The following is a 17,212-nucleotide window of genomic DNA, read 5'->3' on the forward strand; positions in this document are numbered from 1 at the left end:
GATGAATACTGGCAAGCCTGTTGGTCCACATTACATAGCTGTGGAAGCATGGGGTTGTTTAGGGGAAATGGCAGTGGCATGCTAGCCAGACTGTTTACTGATATCTTGGGAAGTGTGAGGTTGCATGAGGACTGCAGAGAATATGCTTGGGTATGGTGTTAAGAATGAGGTTGATATGCAGAGCTGTAATAACTAAAGAGGGATAGCATTGAACAGTCACAGCATGAAGTTATGGGTAAGAGTAGTGGAAGCTAGGTTATTCAGGGAGGTGAGGAATATTGGTCAGCAGTATGGTTTCATATATGGAAAGGGCACTACCAATGTGAGAATCGCTTTGAGAATGTTACTGGCGGAATCCAGGGAAGGTTAGGAGTTACTCTGTGTCTCTCTTGCTATAAATGCATATTATAGTGCAGTAAACTAGTTAGGTAGGGGTTCAAATCTCGGTCCTGGCAAATTGAAAAGTGTGTCTCTTTGTGAGTGTGTGTGTGTGTGTGTGTGTGTGTGTGTGTGTGTGTGTGTGTGTGTGTGTGTGTGTGTGTGTGTGTGTGCGTGTGCGTGTGTGCTTGTAGGTTAATGATTTGGAGGCCTTTGACACTCAGTTCACTTCCCATTGCCCTACTTTAGCATTGCTGCTGATGTCACTCACCTTGAAAGATCCCTTTGAACAGCCTTCAACCCTATAAGCTCTGTGGCACTTGCGATAAATGCGTAATACTATAATGCAGCATACTAGTTAAGTTGGAGTTCTAATCTCAGTCCAGGCAAATGTAAAAGTGTGTCTGTTTGTGTGAGAGTGTGTGTGTTTGTAGAGGCATGATTTTGAGGTCATTCCCACTTACTATACTTCCCTTTCCCCTCCTTTAGCACTGCTGCTGATGTCATTCAGTTTTAAAGATACCTTTGGACAATTCTCAAACATATAACTTCTGTGGCATGTCTGATAAATGTGTAACATTGTAATAGCAATAACTAGATAGGTAGGAGGTTGATTCTCATGCCTGGCAAATGCATGTGTCTCTGTCTGTGGTTGTGTTGTTAACATTATGATCCATATCCATTGGGGGTGGGTTTTGCTACACTTTTGTGTGGTCTACCCAGTACACTACCAAATGTCCACTGTACAGGGCCCACTGTTGTGGTAGCAGTGAACACTCTGCAGTCCTATAATCTGTTTGTCATGTGAAATAACTATGTAAAATTATGGACTCCAAAACAACATATGTGGCCCTTGTAGTCCTGTGATACAATCCCACACCCAGGAATCATAAGAAAACACACTCATCTATTCATTAATCCCTATGTCACTAAGTGGTCTGCAAACTGGCTCACAGATAGAACCCACAGTGTGAAAGCAACGGACTCGATGTCAGACTGCAAGACAGTCATGGGTGGAGTACCAAAGGGTCTTGTCCTGGGTCCACTCGTGTTTGCTATGCATGCCTCTGACATCCAGACCAACACAAATGAACTTTGAATAACAATGTTTGCAGACAATTGCTAATTGGGGGCTATGTTTACATCCCTGGAATATGTTTACATCCTGCATAAAGTCGCCACTGACACCTCCAACTGTTGTCAGAACACTGGCCTTAGTGTCAATGTCAAGAAATGTGTCCCAATCCCTTGTTGAATCAATGTGTTGTCCACAAATGACAACATTAACATTAGTGGTAGTCCAATGGACACAGATGTCCTTATAGGAGGTGTGTGAACACAGCTTGACAGCAAACTCTCTTCTGACCACCACATTGCCGCTGTAGACAGAAAGTCCTTCCATGTGGCACATTGCATAATTAAGGGTGTGTCATCCAGGAATGAAAAGGTCAATGTCTTCCTCTACTTCCCACTCATTAGGCCAATGAGAAGGTACAATGGCCCATTTGCCATGTAACTCATTAGACACCTTCAACAACTGGGTCGGCTACAAGTGTACCTCACATGTAGGACCCTAGGTATATCCGATATGGACAGAGGCCCAAACCTCCAAGTGTTCCTGGTCATATCTTGGCTACTTACAGGCAATCCCTGCTTGACTGACAATGTCATGTCTGGCCAGCTGTGTTACAAATGTCACAGCTAGGAAACCCCAATCTGTATGCACCACATGCCATGGATACCTCAACTGCATTACCACATTCAACAGAACATGCTTGGGGAAATGTCCATAAGACAGACACTGGCCATGTTATGTGATATTTCTCACATACATGTCAATTGAAGCACCTAACTGGCCCTCTTCAAGAGAAATTCAGATGAGTGGATGGTGAATAAAACTGTCAACCTAGGAATCATTCACGTGGCAGCATTTGAGAGGTGCACTGCTGACAAATGTCAGGTGGTGTGATGCCAGGGTATTCCCATGGGCTAGGCTTGTAATGACTCCATGGCCATTAGTGTGGTACACACATATGCACACATGGAGCCATGACACGCAGTACTGGCAAATATCTGTGTGTGCATTACTGTGTATACAACTGTTTGTGTGTATGTAAACCTGAAGGTGACATTACTTTGTTACCCTGTGACCCACTCCACCTCCCATTGCCATACTTTGCACTGCTGATGATGTTATTCACTGTAAGGGTACCTTGTGACATCACCCTATAGGCTCCATGGAGCATGTGATAACTGCATTACACAATACTAACAATAACTTCGTAGGTTGGGGTTCCACCCTGTGTCGTTGGAAATGTGAGTGTGTGTGTGTGTGTGTGTGTGTGTGTGTGTGTGTGTGTGTGTGTGTGTGTGTGTGTGTGTGTGTGTGTGTGTGTGTCTCTAAAAGTGAGCATAGTTGCATGAGACAACATTTTGCGGGCTTATTCTCCACACACACTGCACATTGCCATACTGTACAAGGGCTGGTGATGTTGGACACATTACTGGAGCCATGGAACAGTCATCACCTTACAGTCTGTGTTCCATGCAGTAAATGTGTTTCACTGTAGTACCAATAACTACATAGCCAGGGGTTGTAATCTGAGGAAGGCCAAATCTGTGAATGTTTGTGTGTCAGTACAGTATCCTGTGTTTAAGTGAGTACTATGTTTACTTTGAGGGTGGCTCTTACATTTTAGACAGTGGTACTCCCACTACATTTTCCAAGGTCCACTGTATGTGGTCTGCTGTCTCCATCAACCTTACAATTATCTGACAACACTCTTCAGCCCAATAAGGCCTGTTCTGTGTGCATGAACTATGTAACAGTATGCCCTGACTGACGAGATTGTCAAGGCTGCTAAACCCAGGTCTGTCAAATGTGTCTATGACTGTATGTGCTTGTAAATGTGAATATGTCATTATGTTATACTATGTTGTGTCCATTCACACCTAGTACATTCCTCATTGCATACAGTACAAGGCCTGGTGATGTTGTTCACTTTACAGGAACTTCGGAGCACACTTCACCCTACAAGTTCTGTGGCATGTGCAATTAAGGCAGATCACATTAGTAGCAATAACTACATAGGTAGGGGTTCTAATCTCAGTGTTGGCAAGTGAGTATGTGTGTGTGTGTGTGTGTGTGTGTGTGTGTGTGTGTGTGTGTGTGTGTGTGTGTGTGTGAAGGGATCTAATTCAATTCGCCAAAAATCCATTTCACAGGAGTTCATTTCACTTAGACTAAAATTGCAAAATAATCATTTTGTGGAAATTCATGTCACCAAAACTAGTAGTGGCATTGTAGATGCGTTTTTCCCCACACTGAACAGCTGTACAGTGATACTGGAGTTAGTACATATAGTTGGGGGTGGTTGCTGGGGGCATAAGCCACCACATGGGTGTTGTGTTGTGCATAGTCCCCTGCGTAGCATGCTGTTATACTGTCCAGTTTATGTTAAGAAGGTATGTAGTTGTTAATCAAACTAGGTGTGGGGCTACACCACCCCACACCCTCTAATTTAGGGGCTGTGCCCCCAACACCCTCACAACTATATATACCAATTCCAGGAATAGCACTGAAGTAGATAAAAGGACATATACCCTGCCACTACTATTTTCAGTGAAATGAAATTTGCCGTACTGATTATTTTGTGATTTGAGGTTTTGGCAATTTGGTCTGGGTGGAATTACATTTGCAAAGTGAAGTACATCCATGTGAACCATACTGTCTGTGTGTTGCATCAACATAAAACCCTCTGTGTGTGTGTGTTATTCACAAACCTTTGGTGTGTGCCACCCAATACACTTGTCCACTGTACAAAAGCTGCTTACATTAGCCACAGTGCACTTACCTGTATACATGGCTGATAGGTCTGAGGGGTGTATACAGGTAAGTGCATGGTGGCTGCTTACATTGGCCACCATGCACTTACCTGTATACACCCCTCAGACCTATCAGCCATGTGTGACATGCAATAACTGTTATACAGACCTGTTACTCGTGTTCAGCTGTACCCTGGATTAGACACAGTCAATGTGTTACCACAGTGCCACACCCCTTGTAGGAAAAGACAGCAGGCCAACATCCTCCTGACATACAGATGCCTAGAACGCAAACAGAATACATTATGGAGACCACACTCGGTCAGTGTTAATAACAGCAATAATGCATCATGGCTGGACAGCTACACACTCTGACATGTAAGCATTAAACATGCCAACTGACAACACTTTGAACAACATTTACATTGCTAAACTGTAGTGCATTCACCCTGTGCATCAGAACCATATTAGCATGTCCCTGCATTGATGGTATGGATGACAGGGATGTGGCACAGGTATCATCATATGCACAGAGTGTGGTGTGGGTTTGCAAGAGGCCTAGGCTGAGCCATTTGGTTGACATCATATGTGTGGGTTAGGAGGTTGTTTATTAAATGAGCCATGCAGAGGTGGTGTGTGTAAGTATGGAGGTGCCCTAGCTGTGATGGTGGTGTGTGTGTGTGTGTATGGATGCACACAGTTCTGCCATGTGGCTGCCCTATACAGGGGTATGTTGGATAGCTGTGGATCGTACAAGGCAGGGTGTACAGTTCACTGTGTCTAGCCACGGAAATGGGAACTGGGCCTGCCAGGGTTTCCACTGGAACCACCAGGCAGAAGCCAGTATATGGTATTCTCCCCTGACAAAGACAGTTGTCTGCTGGATCAGCATCCCTGTTGGGACCAGCCTGGACCACATGCCTGTGGCCTGCTGCATCATGGTGTGGACAGCACTCCCCATAGTGGTGCTGCTGGTACTGCCACTACGGGAGTGGGAGCAAGATATTGCACGGCCACGTAGACCTTCAGCTGTTTGTGGTGCTGCCCTACATTCATGTGGCCGATGGCCTACTCTAACCACATGGTCTACCACAGACATCTCATGGTCGAAGATTGGCACCATCTCACTCGACTGTCTGTCCATGACCTCCGCATAATAACGGTGGGCATCTGCAAGATCATGGATGTTGTCACATACAGCAGGAAGAGTAGACCTCTGGAGCCTCAGACCATCTTTGGTGCAATATTCTATACATGCCTGAGCCTCCATGATGGTCCCAAACATGCGTCTGGTGACACCTGCTCTTGCACTTGTGGCAGAGGCATGATGGGCAGCAGTCCTCCTACGAGCTTATCTGTCCATCCGCCTGTGTGGGACCTCGCCTGTTATCCGGCTATGGCTGGTGTATACATAGTCACCACACTTTCCTTTCCCATTCCATCACCTGCCAACTGTCCCTCATCTATGACCACTGGTGATTGGGTATGTATGGGCATTGTGACTGTGTGTGGGGATGAGGTGGAAAAAAGTGGGAAGCCAACCAATGGCACAGATTCAGCCCCTGACAACCCTGCCTGTGCGTCACTATGCCTGTCATCATTGTCAGAGTTTGCAGAGACCCTGACATCAGTTTCAATGCAGGAGGGACGCTGACCCCCATTGCTACTTGTGAGGGGAAGACAATATATATAAATTAATACCTGTACATTATAATTTACTTGCACACACACACACACACACACACACACACACACACACACACACACACACACACGCACTTACAGGTAAGGGGGCAAAATGATATTACACAGACCTCACATTACCCAACAGTTGACATGCATGACACATGGCACTCAACATCATGCATTGCAGCCATTTTTAATCCTTGTTACTAACAATATACATCTCTGGGATGCATGCGTTGTGTTAGTAGGTGATGTCTCTTCCCCTGGAACATACTGCACCCATGTACACATTATTGCTGTGTACCTTTATAACACACTGGCATCTACTGTAGACCATACCTCACAACTGTACAAATTATTGCTGAATGTGTAGATGTCTGGCAGTTATGTTTGCTCTGTTACTTAAAACCCCTTTGTGTTTGACACATAACTGGGATGATATGAGGACTGATGTCGCTAATTAATGAATGACATTTGATTTGCAGATGTCATCAGCAGCAGTGCATGTATGTGCGATAAAATCCATTTACACCAAAGACCTTCAAAGTTTAATGTGGATATGAGAAGTGTACATACCCCTGTTGACATTCCAGCTTCTTCTATGATATGAAATGGGACCACACTACAGCATTTGAAAACATTACACATACCAGATATATGACATATGACCTGCACAATCCAATCAAGTATCAAACAAATGTGTTAGTTGTGAAGATACTGAATGAGATGCATACAATATGGAGGTTGCATAAGTGTGAACACCCTTAAACCAATGGTTTGTTGAAGCACCTGTTAAGTGAACAACAGCAGTCACTATTCCTGGGAAGGGGTATTCTAGCATGGCACATCTTGACTTGGCATTATTTGGTCTGTCATCCCTACAGAGGTACCCCACCTATGTCAGATTGCAAGGCCAGCTCATGTGCACAGCCCTTGGCGTCACACAGGGGCTTTACTACTGCTGTTGAGTCTGGTTTATGTCTGGCCCAATTCATAACCTTGAATGTTTTCAGATAGAACCATTCTTAGCTAGTTTTGGATGTGAGCTTCAGTTCACTCTTGTGTTTGAAGCTGAAACCCCTCCCCATCCTCAGCCTTATTGCAGGTGCTTGACAACTGGGGGCCACACATGAGTGTTATTTTTAAGTGCTCCAAATTCCCCCCACCATGTCTACAGGCCTAGTTCCAGTTAATGAACAGCAACCCTAAAGCTGTACACTGGCACCAGCAAGCTTCAAATTGGGGATGGTGGCCCTGAGGTGAAGTGAGGTGCTGTTTGTGCACCACACATATCTTTATGAATACTGTCTGTAGGTTTGACCCTTGGTCTCATGACACCTTTACACATTGCAAAACATGCCTTTGGGAGACTTGATGTTATGCTTGTGCTACCTGTGCACAGCCCTGGATGGTGTTTCTTGTGGGAAAATATTTCTGCCTACTTACCCTACCCCACAGGCCACACTTATGCAGAGTCCATCCAATTGTTGCCACAGGTACTACACAGGCATTACCTGCTAGACATTCCTGCAACTCTCTGTGTTGCTGCATGTCTCCTGGCAGCCTACCTGACCAGTTTTCAACATGTTTTGTCATCTGTTTTGGATAAGCATCTGGTTTTTTTCAACATCACTGTTGTGCCAGATTTAATACACCTCTAGATGACTGTCTGCACTGTTTTCCATGGTATATGCAATGGTGAGGTATTTTTCCCTACTCCTGACTGCTAACTATCAGATATGGGATCCCTTTGATGCTTTATAAGATGTGTGCAAGCCATGGCTGCTTCTGTTGTAGGCAACTGAGAAAATGTCATGAGCATACGTCTTGGACAGCACACCATTACTTGGTGTGACATTGAGGCCCTGCAATTGATGGCAAGTGTGTACTCAGGTAGTGTGAAGGCTGTCAGTACATCACAAGCTGCCTCCACAAAATGTTATTTGGAATCTGTGCACACATATGCATCCAGTGTTTTGTAAGGTTTGTAGACCCCATATTTGTTGCCGTAACATATATTTCTATTTTACATGTTAATTGTTCATGTTAGGATCACATTACAGGCTGTAAAAGGTGTGGAATGTATTATTGTAGTCTGCCATTGTATATATCAGGAACAGTTGCCATCTTAATAGGGGAGTGTACACTGTTGTATCCACTGTATAAGGGTAATGTTTCATATATGTTCCTACTGTAGCCCATTTGTCCCACCATTTTGTTTGTCTCTGTCCACACATCATGCACTGACAGGTTGTGAGGTATACTGCAGGAATCTTACATACCCTTTAGATATGGCCCCATGGTGACCACTGTGATGCACTGCAGTTAACACCAACAAAACTGAACATGTACATCATGCGTTATGGGTAGGTGTGATGAATGTGTGCATTGCAAATAGCATGGCCTTAACATGGCCGATGTATTGGCAAACCTCAACAAAACAATTCCGTATTCACCAGCTACAGGCTCCTGTCCCAGTTGTATAGCAGAGGGACCTAAATAGTTGTGGGAGAGAGATAATGCCAGTAGCCACTCATGTGCCATTGGTACAGGGTGGAAGCAGGGTTTCAGCACATTAACAGTACATCCCCCAGAACTACAAATTATGCTGGCCATCACCATAGATGTGCATGGTTGTGCATTACTAAACACCAGCAACACCTACTATCTTATCTGACATATGCATGTAGATAGTATAGAGATACAAATAAATATGCAGCAATGTTCTAGTAATGTGCACTGGGGCCTTACCTGCATGCTCCTCATCCATTGTGTGTGTGCAATCCACCTCCACAATGCTTTCCTCAGTTTCATGTGTGATGCGTTGGGGTGGTGCCCCAAGGTTGGCGAGGAGCTCCTCAGTGGATGTCAGTGGGGGCTGGATGGCTGGTCCCCCACCTGTGGCTAGCTGGTCCCTCATTATGGCAGCAGCCCTTTGATGGGCATGGTGGATTAAGTCGCTGGCATGATGCCACACCTGCTGGTATGTTCTGACCTGCAGGCAGACATCATTTACCCTGTGGACAAGATCGTTCCACAGGGCGGTCCGCTGTTGCAGATCTTGTGTTCTCCTGCCAAATAGAAAAACATAATGTTGTATGGCTGCTTGTGTGATTATCTCTGTTTCAGCCTCTGAAAATGCTGGGAGATGAGGCCTCTGCAGTGCACCAAAAGACATAAACAGGTAAAAAGGTCACAGGACCTCATACAGTTGTCAAATTGCATATCGACACTGGATATTACTGACAAATAATCCAAATTACACCATAACCCTCCAATCTATCACAGCTATATCAGCTTGCATTGCACTCTTGGCCCTGAGATATCATATTCCCCCCATGTTGGACACTTAATTGCATAATCCTCTTTTCTCCATTGATTTCTGTGTAAAGGGATGACAGTGGCCATCTTCCATGTGGATGGTGTGTGGATGGTGGCAAGTCTGTGTTTGACTGTACTGTGTGATGGAGCTGTGAGCACATGCCTGAGTTCATGTAGGAGGCAGACAGTGATGTTATCATGCCCCATGGAGACTTGCTGTTGTTGCCATCAGTAGGCAATATGTACATGCTCACCACTGATGAGGGGAGGAGTGTGGTTGATGTGCATATCCCCTTATACAAATGTGGTGGATAGGGTGGTGATGTTCCCACCTGACCTACTGATGCAAGTTGCCTATATCCATGGCATGTGTGTATGAGGTGTGCTTTACCCCCAGTACAGGGTGACTTGTGTTGTTGCCTCTGAGACTGACAACATATATGGAGACACTGTTGCAATTGGCCTTGGTGGTGTGGATATGTCTGATCTGTAGTCATAGTCAGCCCTTACAGGGAGTCACCTGTGAACTTACATGCTTGCTCAGATAGAGGTGGACTTGCTTCCAAGTTGATGCCTGCACCTATGTGTCTCTGTACAGCCAATATGGCAACCTACTATGTGGTTTGTGTATTGCTGTTGTTCACCAAAGATAATTAGTTTACCTTTGCATACACTGGTATTACAGGTCAAGTGTTGCTGAGTCCATACATCTACAGTGGCTATAAAGCGTACACCCCCTGTTACAATGGATGGTATTTGTGCAATTGAAACATGACACCACAATAACTCATTTCAAAACAATTCACACCTTTAATGTGACCTATATCCTGTACAATTTAATTAAAAACATAATCTGTTCTGCAAAACATATGGAAATAATAATCAATACAGTAAGCCAGTTGCATGAGTGTGCACACCCTTAAACTGATAAGTTGTGTAAGCACCTGTTGAGATGATTACAGTATTCATTCGTATTGGTTTGGACTCTACATCATGGCACATCCTCACTTGACAATAGTTGCTCACCTTGTTTGAAACAGCTTTGTTTGTTTTTCAGTAGAATTGTACAAGTTATGGGTCATATTCCAGATGAGAAACATTTTGAAATGAATTTCTGTAGTCTCATTGTCATACAGCACACAAATCTGGCATTCCAGCAGGGGTGTGTACACTTTTGATATCCACTGTATATAGGTGTTCATATAGCTGTTAGTGGTAGACATGGACAGAGGGTCATAACACAGCTGGACACTTCTCCAATTACTACCTGATAATCATGCTTATTCTAGTACCCTTATCAGTGTCAGGGCAATGCAACAACCAGTAGCTGCACATATTTATGTCTGCTGTATGCACTGACACTATTACACACATGTGCAACATGCACAACCTATCTTCCTGACTGCTTGCAACCCATGTTATTAGTTGTGTGCCTTCCAGCTGAACATATGCATACATACATGTGCTCAGGGGATACCTGGTATACAGTTCTGTTCTATGTTAGTGTGGCACACTGTATTTACAGTCTTGCTGCTCAATCATACTTCTCAACCTGTTATAGCAGGACTTCTGGACAATGGCATACATAAATGGGTGACAAAGGGGACATTAATATTGATACTGTATTAATATAGCTGCACCATACATTACTAAGTTGATTGCACAGTAGGCTTTGACATCACTGTGATAACCTGTAAGATGTCCAACAGTCATAAGTAAGCTATTATGTTACGATGTCATTGCTGACAGACTTGCTAATGGTTTGAATGATATAACACAAATATACATGTATGTGATTTCAGATGTCAGTCACAAATGTGCTTATTGTCCAGCAGAACACTGTACAGTTGAATGTTATTAAATCAATATATCATATCCAGTTCAACACATATGTCTGTAACAGTACTTTACTATGCACATGCCCTATATAGGTCTGTTAGATTTACAAGACAAACGTATCATACTCATATTCACAAGTAACTTATGGATATGGAAAACATCCCAATAACTAGCCTAGCAGTGGCACAGTTACTACTGTTTGACAGACACTCCAGTGGTTGTCATATGTGAGCTGTCCTTTCCCAGGGTAAGTAAGGCACCTGAGCTGTGATGCTACCTCTCAAACTTTTAAAGCATCACATCTGGACAAAGCCTAAAATGATGGGGGGGATAAATATGGACAGATTTTAAATATTCCTGTTACAAACTTAGGACATTTGTAGAATAATACATTTTGCATAACCATAACTTTTCTGGAGGATGTGGAGTTTTAAACTCAAGTGTTTGCCATTACTTAATGACTTCAATCCTCAGCTATTTGCCAGAAAAGTAAAGATTTCAGAAGGAACAGACCAAAAACTATGATGGTAAAATCTGGACATTCTGTGAAGATCTGTGCAGTTGAGAAGTATGGCTGTGATCTCCCCCACTGCAGACAGTGCCAGATGATATGGCCATAGCAGCTGTTCAGCAGGACATCAGTACAGCAAGTCCTGTTGGGACATGTATTCCTCTAAATCATATTTCCCATTATTACAGACCAAGTACTGCAGTCAGTTACATGCTTACATGTTTCACATATATTTTTTTTGTTCTTCTCTTTTCTGTTTTCTATTTTCTCTCTCTCTCTCTCTCTCTTACCTACAGGGATAGAGCTGGTTTGAATAGGTTGCAGCATGGCTTTTGTAGGTGATGCTCATGACCAGGTGATGGCCTATGCACCAGTTGGTGTTCCCCACTTGCTAATTGCATGCAGAGCAGCTGTGTAGTTCTTCCAATAGCCATTGTCATGGCAACCCACTCCTATAATTGAGCACTTCATGTGGGCATTGTCCCTTTACATTGCCTATAAGGAAGACATCCTTGAGGTGTGTGGGCAGCAGGGTTACAAACAGCAGGTGGGAATACCTCTTACAACAAGACTTGTGGAGAGAGGCCAATTGAATGTTTTTAAAAGGTTCCAGACTTAGGGACAGAATGTGAGTATTGTTATTATTTGCTTTGAATACTGCTAGTTTTACAGGGTTTGTGTGTACATGCTAATTCTGCATGGATTTCAGTCTGACAAAGTTATGTGTCTGCATAGCTCTCAACTGTAGGGCTATCCACATAATGGACAGAGGTCTGTCTGTTATGTTTGGTTTGTTCCCCAGACAGGTGCTGTCCTTGGCAAATCAGTGACATACTCTGGTGATTGCTATCAGTAAATGGCAACATCCATTTGTGTTTCTGACTTCATATCTCTCAGAAAGGATAAGTTGCAACTAATCCTGTAACACCAGCAACTTTCTCAGTGTATAAGAGCAATATTTCAAATATGGCCCTGTGTTTTGGTCTCTGTCCTCCGCTTTATGCCAGGCTTTGTCCAGATGTCATGCAGTAAGAGGTTGATAGGTATGATCTATCATTATTTAGTGCTGTCATTTGTGTTATCATGCCAGTGATGTTGTGGAATCCCACACACGTTTTGGGGTAGGGGCCATACACATGAATGCAAAGGCTGGACAACATGTGTAACCCTGTACAGTCAAGAGGTTGGTGTATTGAGAACACTCTTAGATATCCTTGTAACACATCTTATGTGGGGCAGAGTATTAAATGTGTTAAAAGTAGACTGTTAGTACATGTCTAAGATATTACTAATAGGAAACACATAAGGTCTATTTCACCATGGGGACAGCAGTGGGTTACAGGGTACTGTTTTGTAAACAGTCTGTTTGTCAGTTTGATAGAACAGTTAGAAATGAACCATTGTTATGTAAAGGATCAATTTACATTTTAACAGTTGATACTTTTTCTCCTAGGGGGTTAAATGAGGAGTGTAATTGGATGTTGTTGAATTAAATATGTCATTAAGTCTTAATTGATTCTTGTATTCAAGGCAAGTATGTTTTGTAGTGTTGTACTACTTGAAGGCTTTGTCCAAGACATCAGAGTGTATAATTTGTGTGGATTACTGGCTAGTTGATTTTCTGTGTGCTCTCTTCAGTCATTTCAATTATGTTGCTAAGAGATCAATGTATGTCTGGCCATTGTATACGGCCTATCATGATTTTGTTGCAGCATAGTGTGTACTTATTATTTGGACTGTGTATGGGTGGGGGCTGCAGATGACTGTCCCATACCACTCCAGATTTCTGTCTACACTGTGTATTTAAAGTCCCCCAGTATAAGGGGATTGGGTTGTATCTTAATATTTTCCAAGGTATTTAGGAATGTGGAGTGGTAGTCTTGGGACATGCTGGGGGATGTGTAGTAGGCTACAACCTGGATTGCAGTCTTGCCCAGTGTTAGTTGTACCTGACGTATTTCTGATGCATTATTTTGGGCTACTACTCTGGAGGTGTGCATATCCTTTATGAATATCAGGACACCTTTAGAACCTCAGTCCAGTTTTTGGGACTAAAAATTGTGGTATGAGGTATAGCCTAGTAGCAGAGGGGTCTTCTCTGGAGGCTTAAACTAGGTCTCTGTTACTGCACAGATGTCAATGGTCTCCATTTTAAGGAGTGGTTCGAGAGAGTGCATTTTGAGATTTAGACCTGCGGCATTGAGTAGCATAATCCTCAGATTACATTTGCTTGTATTCATTATGGTGGTAATTTTGTCTTCATGACATTGCATAAAAAATGTACTAAGGTGATATTTCTGTCTATATATGCCCAGCAGTAATAGTGTTAGTACAACCTTCTCAGTTTATATACTCATGTAATTTGTGGATGTCTCTATTGTCATGCCTATGTCCCCCCACTTTGGCTGGCTTGTTCCAGAATCATTGCACTAAAAGGTTGTGAGCATACCTCTCCACTGCCAGGCAGTTTGCAGACTGTCCAGGTATTTGGCCCATACTTTGTTTCCGTTCCACAGTTTATTTGTATTTGTCTGGGAAATACTGTTATGATCCAAGGATTTATGTCAGTGAATAATGACATACATGTGAGTTCCCATCCTCATATCATTCAAATGGTTCTGCTGATATACACCCTGTTGCTGCATATCTGTTCATTTATGACAGCAATATTCTGATTATGTCCCTTTATGTGGCCCATTTCCCACCCTTTGTACAGCCTTTGTTCATTACTGTTGCACTAAGAGGTTGATAAGTATGGTTCTGAGGGACTGCATGTTATATAACTACATACATGTACATGAATGCTTCCACAGAACTTTCTCACTATTGTTGTACGCCTCTATTGCATGATATGTTTGAAAAAAAGAGTAGTTCATACAGCTCAGATGGTGTAGTGATATGTTCTCTGAATCTAGTGTACAGGATCCTGGGTTCAAGACTTGGCAGGGCTGATTGTTTTGTTTCTGGGCAGAACAGTGGCTGATGGCAACAGAGTGATTAAGGCACTTTTAAGCATTTGTAAGTGGGTTTGCACGAGTTTGTGCAAAGCCAAGCAGCAGTAAAACATGGTTAATCTGATAGGCGCTTAAACTGTGTAGGCTTTGCTTACCGGTGTGCATATATGCTTAGCAGAGCTAACTACTGGTTATCATTCACATTTAAGCAATGTGCAAACCTGCTTAGCATCCCTCAGCCCTGGTAACCATTGCTCACATTCCAATATCATAACATAGCAGAGTAATGACATCATGTAATACGTTTATTTAATGTCCTGTACATAACATGCTTTTATGTGCTTTCATTACACTAGCAAGGGGTGTGACTATACTGTACAGGACACTTTGGTATACATGGGTAGCATCACATTTTTTTATTTATTTTTTATACATGAGTCGCATCACATGTTATATGCACACACTTGCATGTTACATTAGCTACAGTGCACTGGTTGATGAATATGATTCCACATATATTGTATTATGAAATTAGTACTGTTGACACTGCTTTTTCGTGTAAAATTAGATTGCCTATTGTGGTACTCCAACCCTGCACCTCTGCATGCAGAGCTGGGAGTCTGAGTACTACGTTATCTTGTTCTTGGTGTTTCATCTGTATGTTTTTATGCATCTCCTACTGGATATTAATATGATATTATTATATTAACTGTAGAGTACTATGATTTTTGCCCATGTCGTTGAGGACTGCTGTCATGTAGTAATGGCATACATTTCAGTTTTAGACTTCTATCCTTCAGGACATTCATCCTAAAGCATAACATGTTTGCTTTCCAAATCCTGTCTGTTCTCTATGCAGATGTCAGGTATTGCTAAGGCCATACAACTATGTAGGTGCCCACATAGTTTTGTGCTGTGTTCCTGGGCACTAATGCTAGCTCCAACAAATGGGACATCTGTCATGTGGGCCTTGGCCCTATTACTTGCCTGTGTGAGGGACATTACAGAGGTGGTGGGCAACAGATTCATGGAGAGTAGGTTAGAATAATTCACAGGACAGGACATCTGGAGACAGCACAACAACATGGGGGGCATATCTCCAGAATTGTGAACAGATTCTGTGCCATCATCAGTGCTGTTATACACATGGTGGGTTGATAGGTTGACAGAGTTTGTGTGGACATGCAATTAGTGAGTGACTTCACGTCTGATAGTGATATGTCTCTGACATACCTCTCCACTGGCATGCTGTCCACAGACTGGTCACATGTTTGCCTGTCATGTTTTGTCTGTTCCGCAGACAGTTGCTGCCCTTGGTAAATCAGTCAGGGACTCTTGGGGACTGCAGTCAGTAAATACTAAACTCCGTTGGTATTATTGCCTTCATATTCTTCATAAAGGATATGTTACAACAAATATAGTAACGTCAGCAACTGTCTAAATTTCTTACATCAATATATCCAATCTACACCTGTGTTTGTGCCTCTGTCCCCAAATGATGTCATACTTTATCCAGATGTCATGCACTATGAGGCTCAGACGTATTTAGTAGCATTATTTCTTGCCTTCTTTCCTCCTACCATCCCAGTGATGTAGTAGACCCACAGACATGTTACAGGGAAGAGGCCATAGATATCAGTCCTGAGCTTGTACATGCTGAGGTGAACTGTATATTTGAGAGGTCTGTCCATGTCTGGCCATTGTTGACAGACTGTCGGTATTGTGTACACGTCATGTGTACATGTTATTTTGGCTGTGTATGGAGGAGGGTAGATGTAAGTGTTATGGCTCCATTTTTATCTGACTGTGCATGCTGCTCAAGTGTCTGCTGGTCCATTGGCTGTATGCCTTTTTAGCAGCAGACTGGGACGTGTCCTGTACAATGGTCATGATTCAGACTACACTAAGAATTGGACCACTATATATAGGGGGTATTATGTGACTGGAAAACTATTATGTATTTCTTCATGCAGTCTGTATACTCTACTGTTCACATGACCTACTGCTATGTGATTATGACTGTGGTGGAATTGGTTGTGGGTCTGCACTTTCACACTGGAGTCTGACTTTTGGTGCTCTAACATCCCTGTAGTGCCTGACATCCCAAAGGGGGATGAAAACACATTAATTGACATTGAGCTTAAGGCCATGCCTCTGACACCAGTCATTGGTCTCAGTGAGGCCTTTCTGTAGGATGTCAATATCACTTAGGTAGTTAATAGCTCCCAACTTGCAATCATCTGCAAACATTGTCAGCCAGAGTCCCTTCATGTTGGCATGGACTTCAGAGAAGTTGATACCAAACAGGAAAGGAACCATGACTGAAGCCTGTGGAATGTTACACATGACATGTTGACAGTCTGACTTGGGCTTAGCTAATTTCACACTGTGGGTTCCATCTGTGAGACAGTTTGCAACCCACCTACTGTTATACAGGTTGATGCCCCCTGAGTGGGGAATGTTATCAAAGGGCTTGGCCAGATTGAGGTAGGCTGTATGAACCACCTTGCCTTCATCCGCAGCTCTGGTGACTGACTGAAAGAAGTCGACCAGGTTGATTGAACAGGCATGATCTACCCTTCACAAAAGCAAACTGTGTGGTATTCTGAGTCTGTCGATTCCCATATCCCTGTTTCTTAGGTCCATGATGATGCATTCCATAGTTTTGCATGACAGCCATCTCAGGCCAATGGGGCGA

This window comes from Protopterus annectens, chromosome 2.part0 (assembly GCF_019279795.1).
Source record: "Protopterus annectens isolate FY-2018-M chromosome 2.part0, PAN1.0, whole genome shotgun sequence".
NCBI classification, from domain to species: Eukaryota; Metazoa; Chordata; order Ceratodontiformes; family Protopteridae; genus Protopterus; species Protopterus annectens.